The sequence below is a fragment of the Elgaria multicarinata genome, chromosome 6 (genome assembly GCF_023053635.1).
Source record: "Elgaria multicarinata webbii isolate HBS135686 ecotype San Diego chromosome 6, rElgMul1.1.pri, whole genome shotgun sequence".
In the NCBI taxonomy this organism is placed as follows: domain Eukaryota; kingdom Metazoa; phylum Chordata; class Lepidosauria; order Squamata; family Anguidae; genus Elgaria; species Elgaria multicarinata.
In genome coordinates, this window is record NC_086176.1 from 40,263,307 (window position 1) to 40,277,924 (window position 14,618).

Consider the following 14,618-nt stretch of genomic DNA (forward strand, 5'->3'; position numbering starts at 1 on the left):
TTTCCCAAATATGGTCACCCTAGGTAAAGTGGCAGATCGTTCACCAGTTCCAAATCTGAGCCACCAGGTCTAGCAGTGTATGTGTGTATGGGAAGGGACTTGCTTCCCCCCCCCCTTTCAGGCAGTTCCATTTTCTTTATTTTCCCTACCATTGGTTTCAACAGGCAGAAGAATGCCAATGCCAGCTCCATGCTGGTTTAAGTAGGGGAACTGTGCCTGGAGATTTGGGGGATGTGAAGATGTGTGTCATAGATCCAGCATTTCTAAGGCTGCCCTCAACTCACATCTGCCCCCAGGGCTGGGCAGAGAGGGGGCAGTTGGCATGGGCCTACAATTTTGAGGGGGCCTACTCCGAGTCCCCCTGGTAGAGGCAAAGGGGGGCCCTTTGGTAAAGATTTGTTACAAAGTATCTCTCCTGTGAGTGAGCAGTACTAACATTGACAAGGCAAAGTTGCTTGATTTTTCTGTTGTTGATGAATTTGCCCAAAGAAAAGCATGTAAAGCATTTCTGAATGTGGAGAAGTGATATCTTATGTACATCTTGAATAAAAGTGCTTGCCATTAGCTTTTTTTTTTAATCATTCTAGTTCATATGTATTTAGAACTGATTAAAAAATACTTAATGAGCAGTTTGAAATGGGGCCTACATTTCCCATCTGGCCTGGGCCTATTACCAGCTTTACCTGGCCCTGTCTGCCCCAACCTTGGAACACCCCATATCAGAAACACCAGTGGTAGATCTACAACCACAGACCTTTTGTGGGCATACCAGGGATGGTTGGACCAGATGTGCCCCCCCCAGCAGCAGAGGGGTGTTTTTTAGGGCTGTGCATGGACCCCCCCGATCCGCTCTGCACCCGATCCCCCTACGGGCCACTCTGCTCTGCTGCAGAGCTCTGAATCGGAGCTCCGCAGCGGTGGCAGGTAAGGCCCCCCTCCCTCCACCCCCCTCCCTACGTCTGTTGCATTCCAGCAGTGGCTTCACCTGAGGCTGAGGACTCAAACAGGAAGTCCAGGCTGTGGATGCAGCCTGGTCTTCTAGTTTGAGCCTCAGCCTTAGGTGAAACCGCTGCTGGAATGCGACAGACTCAGGTAAGACCCTGTCCCCTTACCTGGCTCCACCGCCATCGCTACACGGACTGCAGGGACAGTGGCAGCGCCAGGTAAGGCCCCCTCCCTCCTCCCCCCTTATCTGCGTCTGTCATGTTCTGGCAGCGGCTTCACCGGAGGCTGAGGCTCAAAGCGGAAGTGCAGGCCACAATTGCGGCCTGGTCTTCCGGTTTGAGCCTCAGCCTCAATTGAAGCTGCCACTGGACCGTGACAGACATAAGTAAGCCCCCTCCCTCTGCCCCTTACCTGGCTCTGCTGCCATCGCCGCATGGACTGCAGCAGTGCCAGGTAAACCCCCACTTACCTTTATTTTGGAGCTCCGGATCGAGGCTCCACATCCGCTTGGTCTCGATTCTCTTCGCGTCAATCTGCAGCCCCCCCGACCCGCTTCATCTCCTCCTTTGTCGGAGGTGAATCAGGCCGCCTCGCTATTGCTTCTAAGCTCCAATGCAAAGTGGAGCACAGCCCTAGTATTTCTGTCCTGTTTAACCTCACCCAGCCAGCAGACCTGGGGATTATATTCCCTCTGTAATTTATTTGCCCTTAGTTTTCATTGAAATCAACAAGACTTATGTTTAGTTATGACTAATAACTAATTGGATAAAAGTGCAACTTGCTCAGCCTGGATCCAACCTGAAGTCCATTAAGAGCATGATTTTGAAGAGAGAGAAAATCATGCTCCCTGTTACCTTACATTGATTTATCTGTGATGAACATCCACATTGGTGCTATTAATCTGTTTAAATGTGGACAATGAGATGTGGATGACCCAGTGCTGATACCTAATAAAATGCACAGGCAGGGTTAGAGTGCACGGAGCTGATCTCACCCAAGTCTGTTGTGCATCAATTCTGCATAAAATCCCAAGGTGCAGGCATGGCCCAGTTTGCATGCTGCATGTATTTTGAGGGTAAATAAAATAAAGTAAAAATGAAGGGGTGGGGAAACCTTTGGGAATTCCTACAAATACCACAGCTATTTTCATTTTATTCCCCCCCCCCTTTTGTTAGGCTTTTGTGGGAATGTGGAGAGTGGGAAATAACGAGGCAGACACAAGGTTGAGATTTGAACAGGGGCACATTTTTTTAATAGATCTGAAGAAAAGGTAAACCTAAGCAGGCATCTTCTCTAATCTGGCCTCACACTGTTGTTTTATCGGGTAAGACATTCATGGCCTGAGAGTGGCGCCTTGATGTTCACCATCTCCCAGGCTTCCCTTTGGGGTAGGGAGGCCTACCATGTCACCCCCCACTTGTGCTTTGAAGAGGAGGAGGGGAGGGGCAAGAGCAAATATATGGGCTCAGATTCCCCCTCCCTTCTCCGATAGTGCCACATTCTGGTGGTCCCACACTCACCCGCAATAGGCTCCCCACGCCCAGGCTGCCACAGTTGTGGAGGTAAGGCATTTGTCTGAGGTTTTATAAATATACTTTTTTTAAGATCCTAAGTTACAGAAAGACAGCTAGATTTCTCATTCATTTAAAAGGATTAGCACTGTATAATATTTTGAATAAAGAAGCAAATACAATGCAATTCAAGTACTGATAAGACAAATATTTCATTTTTTTTTACTTTCAGGTCTCTATCCTGAGACACAACAACAGGATGTGCCTTGGAGAAGAGTAAGTGATCTTTATATTGTGTGTTTGTGTGTGATTGATATATATATATATATATATATATATATATATATATATATGGGAAGTATGTGTGTGTCACGTATGTCCTGAAATGTTTACCCACTTCCACATATGGTACTGCCTTAATACTGTTCACTCAGACAGGTCTTTGTGTACATGGATCAGAAAAAAACTAAAAACATAAATTTTGGAGTTTTAAGTATTTTTAAAGAATTTAATAAAGGCCGAACTCTGGACATGCTCAAAGGCACCCCGTCCTGATATTGCTGTTTTCTTAGAAACTGAGGGAAGCACACAGCCTTCAACCTTAAGAGGGAGGGAGGGAGAAAAGGGAAACACTCTGTGGGAAATTAGGAGGAGGGGATAAAAACATGCATTTATTCAGCAGGCCTAAATTTGGACCAGGGATTTCTTAGTGGTCAGTTTCGTGTGCTAGGGCAGGATCTACACTACTGCTTTATAATGGTTTATAACAGTAGTGACAACTGTTTAAGCCCAGGACACACTCCCTATAAAGTCTTCAAAACGTTTTCAAAGTCTTATATCCTCCTTAGTGTAGATCTCAGGCTTGGGAAGTATAAAGTAGTAAATAAGGACGTTGTATGTCACCAGGGAAACATCTGGAGTTGGAGTGGCAGAGAGCCTCCAGCTTCAGAGTGCAAATTTTAGAAATCAAGAACTGCTTTCATATCATGGATGTGAGGACAAGGCAGCAATAGTTCAGGAAGCATTGGACAGATGCAAGCAGGTGATTTAGGAAAGATATGAAGGAAGGAGGTAGGCAAAATGATCCAGAGAGAATGTGGGAATTATGGAAAATATGCTTCCTATTTATAATCCACCCCTTTTCTCACATTCAATTACTAGCACATCTCCAAAATTAATTTACTGACTTTCCAACACAATGTTAATTCACATAGATTAGTGATGTGCCATGGCTTCTTCACACAGAGATACACGAGGACATATGAGATTAACAAACCAGTTTAGTTTAGTGGAGCCTCTCATTTCAGTTCATTCAGCAAAGTCCACAGACCCACACACCCACTGCCCCCAGTTCATTCAAAGTAAAAAGAAACAAAGTGACAAAACTTGTATTTCAGAAGCCTAAATTTTCACAGTTTCACAGGGGACAATGCAACCTTCATGCTTTTGAATAACAGAACTGTGGTTTGCTTGTTTGTTTTAAAGTCAAACAGAGGAAAGGCTTTTGATTCAGACAATTTGTTACAAACTAATTTTTAATCTATTATAGTTCTTTTTTTAAAAAAAGAATCTTTTGTTTTGCATTTCTATGATGCAAAATAAATAATTTCTCCTATTTTTCAGATTTCAGTTAAAGTATGAATAGCTGTAAATAACATTCATGTATGGATTTTTTAAAAAGCCATTGTAGTATTTACAAATCAAATATTTTCAAACACTTAAATCTATGATTTGAAACTAGATCCCATGGCAAAAGTTAAATGCTGTTAATCAAATATTTTTTAAAAAAATCTAAAATAATCTTCTCTGGTTTATAATCATAATATGGGGAAATTCAATATTTCTGCTCAAACAAAGAGGCTGGTAGACATATTTACAAAAGGCCTTATGATGTTTGCAGTTGACTTTGCAGAAGACAACATTTATAAAACCTTTTCAGTGCCTGACAGGTGCCATGAATTCTCCTGAGGATTAGTGTATTCAGATATTGTCTTTCATTTGAACTTCAAACACACATTATGCTAGGGAATGTGATTTAATAGCTTTTGGAAATTAAAACCTTTGTATTTGTGTCATTCTAATATTCTCTATGAATTTACTTTTCGAAAACAAATTGCTGCAAAGCTAAATGCAATTATAATTTTGTTTAAATAAAAAAATAAGAGGATGAATAAATGTAATAATGCTACATAGGGGAAACTAAGAATCAGGGGTACTTTCTGTGACTGTTTCTTCAAAGGAACAAAATAGTGAATGGAAAAGATAGTTACGAGATATAGGATCATATATTTTCAGCTAGATATTGAAATTGAGAATTGTCCCAGCCAATTTGAAAATAACAGTTTTTTCTTTGAGTTTAAAGGTGTTCTAATAGCTCTGACGTGAGCCAGGTGATGTTACCCATGACAGTCCCACTGAAAGAACTGAGGAAGTAGTTGGAGCCAAATGGTTACATTAGTTTCAGTTTGAATTAGTCATGGGTAACTTTTGTGGGATGGGAACTTCTGTTTGCAACATCAGAGAACCAACCAACCAAAACAAACCCTTCATGAACGTGAAGCAACAGATTTTGTACAGCTCCTTGGTGAAAGTGTTCCATCTTACATTTGATTCTTCTGGTTTATGTGTAAGGGAGAAAGAAGCTTTAGATTGACTAGCACAGATTTGAAATGAGGGCTTGGCTTGAAATGCAAGTGTGGTTTCACAGTTGCATTGCAAATGGCTTCAAGTCAGATGTGGGGTACATCATCGGCGGCACACACATCATCTGCAATTTTCTGCTTATGCAGATATGCAATTCTGTCAAGACAGGACACTTCCATTTATTGTCAGGCATTTAATCTTTTTGAAAAGAAATGACCATAAATTTTGTTTATGGATATATAAAGCTATGCATGCATTTATTTTACGTATGTAACATTCTGCACCAAATGAAGATTCTAAAGGCAAAACTACTCATTGCACATAGTGGAATGCGCACAGCTACATCTTCTGTTTTTCCTTAATTAATTAGAGGTGCATATCCTGATCATAGAGAGCATTCTCTTCCCTGCCAACTCAGAATGGAAATCAATCTCAATCAATCTCTCTCTCTCTCTCTCTCTCTCTCTCTCTCTCACACACACACACACACAGAGTTCACACAGCTATGGAGGTTAGGTTGAAAAGTTCCCATTGGTGGTGCCCTTTTTTAATATTGCCTGGAGATATATATATTTAATCAGACACATTTTCCCCATTTTGGGGGGTCATTGGTAGTAACTCGGAAAAACAACAGCACATGGGGGAGGGGTGCGTTGTCTTTCATTCTGGTACGTATTCATCTTCAGCATGTAGTTTTGTCAGATGCTCTCTCTCTTTTTTTAGTAAGTAAGTTTACTGGAGCTACTGAATTTGTCTTATCTGTCATAGCAGAATTATTTTCCAAGGAATGTGTTTAATTAAGCATGTACCCCCATAGCAGAACAGCTATCCTAAATCAAGCTGTGCTTTTCCAGGTGTTTTCCCAGTGATTTAGAATGTTTTTAAACATTCCCCACCACCGTTCACTAAATGAAGTTATGCTAAAGTTTCCAGGATGGCAACTTCTCTGGATTTTACAGGTAGATTCTAGAATATTGACCAGTGAGAATGGCATCACATGTTGGCATCAACTGTCGCCTAACAAGGTCCTTCAACAAGCAGGGGGCTACTCACTACCATAGCCACACACACACACACACACACACACTGTTGGTGGTAACAGCTGCTGCTTTTTCTCCTTGCCAATGCCAACTTCCTATACTGCTCTGTCCCACTATGCTAGGGCTATCCACTTGTGACAAGGAAGAGCTGCAAAAGCTACCTCCACCTAAATGCAAGTAGCCGCCGCCACACCAGTCTGGCATTAAGGGGGCATATATACTGTATTTTCTGGCGTATAAGACTACTTTTTAACCCAGGAAAATCTTCTCAAAAGTTGGGGGTCATCTTATACGCCCAGTATAAGATGACTTTTTAACCCAGGAAGATCTTCTCAAAAGTTGGGGGTCGTCTTATACGCCCAGTCATCTTATACGCTGGAATGGGGGGATCTATTGTTTTTCTCTATCCTCGGACACATAAAATATTGGAGCCATCCTTGAGGAAGTTTTGTAGATTTTGACACTTCCCCTATTTTTCTTTTTTGTTTGGGCACCTCTAAATGAGCAGTTTATTGCACGATCATTATTGGCCACTCATGAAGGTTTGCAGGCCTTTTACACATCATCATGAACGACCAGGATGTCTCCCGCGGTATGCCTTAGAAATTCCGCAATGAACCACTTTTAAAGTGGTAACATCCTGGAAAAAGCAGGATCGTCCACCACTAGATGGTGCTGTCTTAATGGAAGTGCATGGAGAACACTTAGAGGGGACACATTCAATTCAAACCACATGGTCACCCTTCTCTGCTCATGTAATGCAACCCATAATAATTGCACCAAAAAGCAGGAAGCACAAACACCCAAAGTAAGCAACACAATTTCTCCTTAAGACACCCTCTGTCTTTCCTGTTTCTCAGTTAGGAATTAGCATGTGCCTCTTGGCATGGGCTAAGCATTAAAGCCATATCATTATAGGAAGATCTGATATAACTACTGAGCAGTACAAGACAACTATGACTGTGGTTCACATAGAAAACATGCAAATTTATCCTTACACAAATTGAGAAATACACAAGACATACATGACAGCATTTGGGAGATGCTTACAGAAAAGCTAGAGTAACATTTTAAAAGCTCCTTAGGCCATAGCTAGATGGGGCAACACCCTGGTGTTTGCCCCGAGATTGTCCCTGTGCATCCAAATGATACACAGGGCATCCCTCCCTTGACCCGGGATATCACCCTACAGTTGTAGCCTGCTTTTTCCGTGGTCTCATGATGATCCCAAGACCGCAGAACGTGTGGCCCAGCATCGCAGTTTGTCCTGGCTCCTCGTGAGTAACTGCAAGGAGCTGGGAGCCAGGCACCTTTCTGTGCCCATTGGGGGTGGGGTGAGCGGGGGGAAATAGGGTTTTTTAAACAAAAATACTTATGATTTGCGCACGAGCGCTCATACGCTTCGTGCCCTTTAACAAAAAGCAAAACAAAAATGGTGGGTGCGATGTCACGCGCAATGTGTGAACCAGGGTGACAATCTCATGATCATAAAATCATGAGATTGCCTTCCTCCGACCCCCCTCATTTAGTTGAGGCCTTAGTCAGGACTAACTTTATCTGCATCAGAGCTACAAGATACAGGAAGAGAATACACACTTGATACACAGATCTATGTACTGTGTACATAGTTGCTATATTACATGATTTCTAATACTGAATTTTCTCAGAAAATATTTTTCTATTTCTGTTCCCTTCTAGATAATATTTGGCAATTTTGGGTGCAACTGTGGATCCAGTTTTAATATTGTTTAATATTATTTTATTATTGTTGAGGAAGCAAAGGGTTTGGCCTCTAGTCTTTTTAATCCTTTTCTCTTAACCCATTGCTTAATTTTTGTGAACCGCCCAGAGAGCTTCGGCTATTGGGCGGTATAAAAATGTAATAAATAAATAAATTGCTTCCTTCCTTCACCATTATGAACTCACAATATCATTTAATTCAGTATCATTTAGGCCGAAATTTCTCAAAAGAGAATTTTCTGAAACGTTTTCTGTGACTTTTCTTTTCCAAGTGCAAACTGTCAAGGATCAAGATAATCAGACACTTCCTGGAAAATAACTGAATTTCATACATTACCTTCATTACACTGGATCCAAATATCCATGCATGGAAGAGGGCAGGCTGTCCCATGCCCTCCTCTCTCCATGAGCTCAAAGAAACCCACCCACCCCCCAAATACTCCTTCAAGACTTAGGGATCCTGTTGCATGGAGAGGGCTGTATCACAATAGGCTGACAAGCAACGGGGAGTTAATTGAAAACCAGGTGGAGGCACCTTCTTCTGCTCCATTCCCAGAAGGTGTCCCTGTCCAATCTGTGCTCTCCCCCTTCCTCCTCAGCCCTCTGCCATAGCCCACTCCATTCAGTAGTGCCCTTGACCCTTGGGACATTTTTAGGGGGTCTGGAAGCTGAGGGAGATGTGGGCATGGGGCAGTCACTTCCACCCACCCCCTTCCATGAACAGATATCTGGATCCAACTCATTATACACTAGGATGTAGCTGCCAAAGGCACTAGTATATAATTTCTCTTATATAAACAAATGCAAATATACATATATCTTGTTGAGGATATCCAGGGATAAAGAGCTGGGTTTTTTTCCCTTTCATTCAGTCTCTGCTCTTTTTTATTTATATGTTTAACGTTCCTGAAGAAGTCAAAAGATTAATTTTATTTCAGCAAAGAATACAATGATGAATTTTCTTTAGATCGGCAGAGTGAGAGGAGAAAAAATAAGATGAAAAACAAATATCATTGAATGGATCATTTGGCTTTATGATGAGGGGTAAATTTGTTTTGAATTATGCAAAATTGAACCTCTTGCAGAACAATGAACATGAAAACTTCATGACTAAAAATACCCAAGAGCAAAAGTTTTAGATTTCTAGCAGTACTGAAGGAAATTTATGAGTTACGTTACATATGATGTGCTCAAAATTTTCTGTAGCAATAAAGACTGTTAATCAAACGAGCAATGAACAGCACAACTAACAATTAACAAGCCTGATGTAAGGTTTATGTCATAGATGGCAACATGTGAGGGTGTTCGACGAACAAGTCAAAGATTGGGGGGAGGAATTACAAAGAAGTTTGAGCAATAAAGGCGAAACTTTCCATTACACAAGTGGTTGTGCATTGTGCTTGTGCAACAGGTTCCACAACAGGTTGTACAAGCATAATGCCCAACTGATTACACAATGGATTGTGCAAGGATAAGTCACAACCAGGTGTTATGTTCAACTGATTGCACAAGTGTTACATTCAACTGGTTGCAAAACTGCTTCTGCTACCCAGTTTACACAAATGTAACTTTGACTGGATCTTCCTCTTGTGCTAGTTTATGCAAGCACAATCTCATTTGTGCAAGTAGAACGACATAGTTAGATACTGGTCTTAGACAATAATGTAGCACACTTTCTCATTGGGTGTATCCTTTCAGCAGTTGCTAATTTTTATAAACCGCCCAGAGAGCTTTGGCTATTGGGTGGTATAAAAATGCAATAAATAAATAAATAAATAAATAGAGTTACTTCTTTGAAACAAAAATGTCAGGGCATCCTTTTGGTCTCTTTGGCCCCACATCTGTCATTGTATCTATATTTAGAGGGATTCTCTTTTCTTTTTACATAGAAGTTAGTGACAGAATCAGACTCACTTTTGGGAACAGTGGGAAGTGGTGTGGCTGTCAATCCTCCCTTTCCATGCCCCCATCTATACAACAACGGGATTGCTCCTCATTGAATATAAACCCAAGTCGAATCTAGGCAAAGAGCATCACACTGAAGCAGCAACAGCGATATATCTCCTGAATTTACTGCTCAGAATATGCAGTTATACGAGAGCCCTTGTGGAGAAAAATTGCTCCAGTGGGCATGAACCTTTTTTTTTTTTTTGTACTGCAGTTATTAATGCGCACATACGAAGCTATGGAACCCTAACATTTTATCTCCGGAGCTCTGCAGATTCATATAAGAGGAAAACGTGGGGGGGGGGAGGAACGAGGCATGCATTTATTGCCCATTTCCTCCTCTTTGTTTTAATTTTATAAGCTCTATCTGCGGAGCTCCGCAGATTCATATAGTTAAAAATGAAAAAGGCGGGAAGGAACGAGGTAGCCAGAAGAGAACACAATAGGTGGGAAGGTGGGAAATCGGCCAATGACTTTGTCCTGCACTCAAAGCTATGCCCACATTTCAAAATTCTATTTAACTCCCCCAATAACTATAATGCAGTGCAAACTTGAAGGTTGATCCAAAAGCTGTGGTAACTCACAACTACAAATCTGTGCATTTTCCGGTTAAAAACCCGGTGGTGCGGCGAATGGGCGGCTGCGTCATGTGTCCTGAAATGCGAATCTGCACGTTTAGGTCAGAGTAAAGAAGCCGTATAGACATCTCCCATATTTCAGATCATATGTGTGAAGAGGAGGAATTGCCCTTCATCTGATTTGGCATCAGATGGAATCACTTCAAGAAATCTGCTTGGCTACAATTTATCATCATGAAGCCAAATCAGAGTGGGGGCAGTATTTTCTGCTCTCACCATAATGTCTTGTTCATAAACAAAACAAAACAAAATGGGGAGAGAACGCAAATACTGAGCACAGAAGCAGCAGGAACAGCACTTTGCCCCTGTTTACAAGGTCCTCAATCAGGAACTCCCATTTGTAGTCTGTGAAAAGGTGGACAGTTTAGCTCAGCTCAAGAAGATATAAACTATACAGAAGTGACAACAAATGCTTTTAAAATATGCTGCATTTTGCTATTCCAACAGAAATACATAAGGGTAGGATTTTTCATGAATCTTGTCCCCCACCCCCCATCACCACCACCACAAAGCTGAAATGATGCTGCTGATGGCAAGATAAGGAGATGTTGTTCCCATCCATAAGCAGAAGGGGCTTTTTGTCGAAGTCTAATGAAAAGAAGAACTATAGGATTCCGTCTAGTTTCAACTAGATGATTAAATACAATGTAGTTTTCTTAGAACTTTGTGAAGGTGCCTGTTTTTCAAACTCCTCCCCACCCACCCCACACTTTTTGACTTATGTATAATGTTGGCAGTTGTATAATACTATTGTGGTCTATGCTGCTGTAAGTTTCCGCTACCTTGGTATTCACTAATTAAATGAAAGAGCAGCACAAGCAATCTTGATAACATTTCTGTTCCATCACTGACACTAAAATCTTGTGCAGCATATGATCAATTTCTGCATGTTGTCAGCACCAGGAGATGATACCACTGTTAATTATCCAACAGTTCAATTAACCTTATCGCATACATTTTGCTCTTGACTGCTGGAGAACAGTTGCAGTAAAACATGTCTCCAGCTACTGTGGCTGGAATATCCATCTTAGCTGCATTCCCAACCCCCCCCAAAAAATTATTTAAGCCTACTATGCCAAAGGATTTGTAGATCACCTGAGAGAATATATATATATATATATATATATATATATATATATATATATATGGCTTATGTAACTTACACAATTACTTATATGATACATTTCATGGTGTGAATTCTGGTTTTCTGAACTAACAAGAGAAAGATGTGTCAATGTCCTACTCCAAGAAGAGTAGGTGCTTCATTATACTCACATTCGAATACATACAGTTAGCATGTAGAAGGTGGAAAGGAAAGAGAATTAGCATAGGTCTTTTGCAGTGGTGGCTGGTGCCTTGAAAAGCTGGTGGGGCAGAGGTTAAGTTGCAGAGCCAAGGGGAGACAGGGCCAAGGAGGTTACAAAAGGCAGGGCAGTCTTTCGAATCTCCAACAACCAGCAACCCATACCACAGAAAGGGGAAACTAAAGCACAGGTTGTGAATGAGAAGCAAGTGGTATGGAATTGACATAGCCACTAGGGGTGTGCACGGACCCCCCCTGATCTGCTTCTCTTCCAGATCCGCGATTTGCGAATCGGCCCGCTTCGCTCCGCCCCCGCTCCGCCTGTGTCCGCTCCGCTCCACTGAGTAATAGAGAGAAGAAATAGAGAATAAATTTCTTTTGGTTTTTTTTGTAATTTTTTGTATATAGAAGGAAGAAGGAAGATGAAACACAGTCAGCCTTTAAGAGAGGGAAGGGGGGGGACAACCAAACAACCAAACAAACACACTCCAAAATTTAAAAATAAAGTTTATATTAAATCAAAGTAAGGGAAAAACACAGAGCAAACTAAGCAAAAAGTCAAAAAGAAGCAAAAAAAACCACACACACACGCCAAGCTAAATCCTAAATCTATCTCTCCAAACACAGCAGCAGTAGCACCAAACTAAACTAGCTCCTCTCCCCTCGAACGCCAAACCCACAAGACGCAGCTCAAAGCTCTTAGTCCCCCCCTCGAACGCTGGGATTGGAGGATGCTTGATGAGTGATCAGGATTGGGAGTTGAATGTGCTTGTCATTGCTTCAAAAAAAAAAAAGCCATTTGACCCGCGCTGTCCCTGTTTGTAATGTTTGTTTACCCGATTTTTAAAAAAATATAGCACGCGAACCGTACAACGCAGAGAGGTGAGAGTAGGCTCAAAATGACCCCCATCCACGACTGTCTAAGCACAATAATTTTCAGAAAGATAGCTTAAAAAACAACCCAGTTATCCCCGATTCTTTTCCGTAATGCAATCCTATGGGCGAAAACCGCCGTTTGACCCGTGCTGTCCCTGTTTGTAATGTTTGTTTACCCGATTTTTAAAAAAATATAGCACGCGAACCGCACAACGCAGAGAGGTGGGAGTAGGCTCAAAATGATCCCCATCCACGAATGTCTAAGCACAAGAATTTTCAGAACGATAGCTTCAAAAACAACCCAGTTATCCCCAATTCTTTTCCGCAATGCAATCCTATGGGTGAAATGTTTCAAGATGGCGATCGGAGCAGTCCGCCTGAAAGAGGAGCTCCGAAAAATGGGCGCTTCTCTTCGCCTTGCTTCTAGGGGTCCGCGGTCCGCTTCTACTCCGCCTCTGGGCAAGGCGGAGCAGGCCAATTCGCTCCTGCTTCTGCGCTTCTAATCGGAGCGGAGCACATGCCTAATAGCCACACAAAAGAACTCCTTTGGGCATCCAAGGCATTCACAAGCACGCACTCATATATCCCTTCCTAAGCTGGCTTCTCTTCTCTCTCAGAGACCCATGGAACAGCTAATCTTGTTACGTCCCCTGCCATGGACACTGATTCTCTCAACCTTCACCTCCCTAGCCAGCCAGCCCACCCACCCAGGTCTCTGACCCACATGGTCTCTGATTGGCTGTCTTGGTTCAGCAAACTAGTCAATAAACTAACCAGTATAGCTCTGTTGAACCCAGGTGACCTCCAAATCACTCAGAATGCAAAACAAAAGGCTACACTAACCAGCCAGTCAGGCTAAGAGCCTGATCTGAGGAGCCTTTTTTTCACAACGTCCTGTCAGCAGGAGGTGTTCCTTCCCAGTCCAGAGCCACAGTGCAGCCACCACTACCACAGCACTGCCACAGCATACAAATGGGTGTTGAATCCCCAGTACTCTGATTGGTACCTACCTGGCTTAGTTTGGTTTATTTTGTTATTTAGAGTACTATATTATTATTGGTGGGTTTTACTAAAACTTCACATATACTATTCTGAATATTTTCTTTCTTTCTTTATTACATTTCTATACACCCAATCAACAAAGCTCTCTACCTATGTTTTCCAGAATATTTCAACTTCCAACTTTTCAGAAAATATGTCTTCTTTCTATTTTAACTCCAGTTCTGCTGATTGCCTATGTTCACTTTCCTTCAAGTATATTGGAAATTACCTCAAAGAATTTATAGGAATACACTGGCTCAATACCTCAGTGGAAACTGCAAAATAGCCTCCATATAAGCTATTTTACTGTGTCCAGAAGGCTGACAAAGATCATATGACTCAGAGGAGGCATAATGTAGCAGGAAGATAGTGAAAATGTCAAACAATGTGGGGATTAAAGGCAGGTGAAGCATACAATTCTTGCTAGGGGCCATTTAAAGACTATACTAATTTTATTTTCTGCTGTCTTCAAGATCTTAATCAGAGTCATACTAGTAGGCTAAGATATGCACTTTACAGTCTCTGTGTAGTTTCAGTTTTTGTTACCTGCTGCTTTAGCGCTTCAGAATCCTCTGGAATTCCATATCACAGGACTATAAGACAACTATCCGCTCTCATTCTTTCTCTCTCACAGCTCAAATGAGGATATATAACAACAAACTTTTTAAATGAGCATTTAGTTTCACTGTTGAAATCTTTAAGCAATGGAGGGCAGTAGAATTTATCATTACACTTTGACATGGTATACACTTGTGTTTGCATAGGTGGAAGGAACTTAAAGGTTATGTAGTCTAACCCACTGTTCCACACCTCATACTTAATACCACCACTTTATTAGCCATAAGGATAGAATTGGTGTTTAAATATTCTGCGACAGGCCTTACAATGATTATAATTCATTAGGGTGTGCCATGTTTGCTGTGCTGATAATTAT

The 14,618-nt window shown here is 41.7% G+C and overlaps 1 protein-coding gene across 1 annotated transcript in view; it reads left to right on the top strand.

Moving 5' to 3' along the window:
- Positions 1 to 14,618, top strand: part of PTPRD (protein tyrosine phosphatase receptor type D) — a 1,062,283-nt gene that overhangs the window by 133,449 nt on the left and 914,216 nt on the right. Inside the window, exon 3 of the mRNA XM_063129268.1 lies at positions 2,689 to 2,732. The gene's annotated coding sequence lies outside the window, so the exon portion shown is untranslated. The remainder of the gene's footprint in view (positions 1 to 2,688; positions 2,733 to 14,618) is intronic.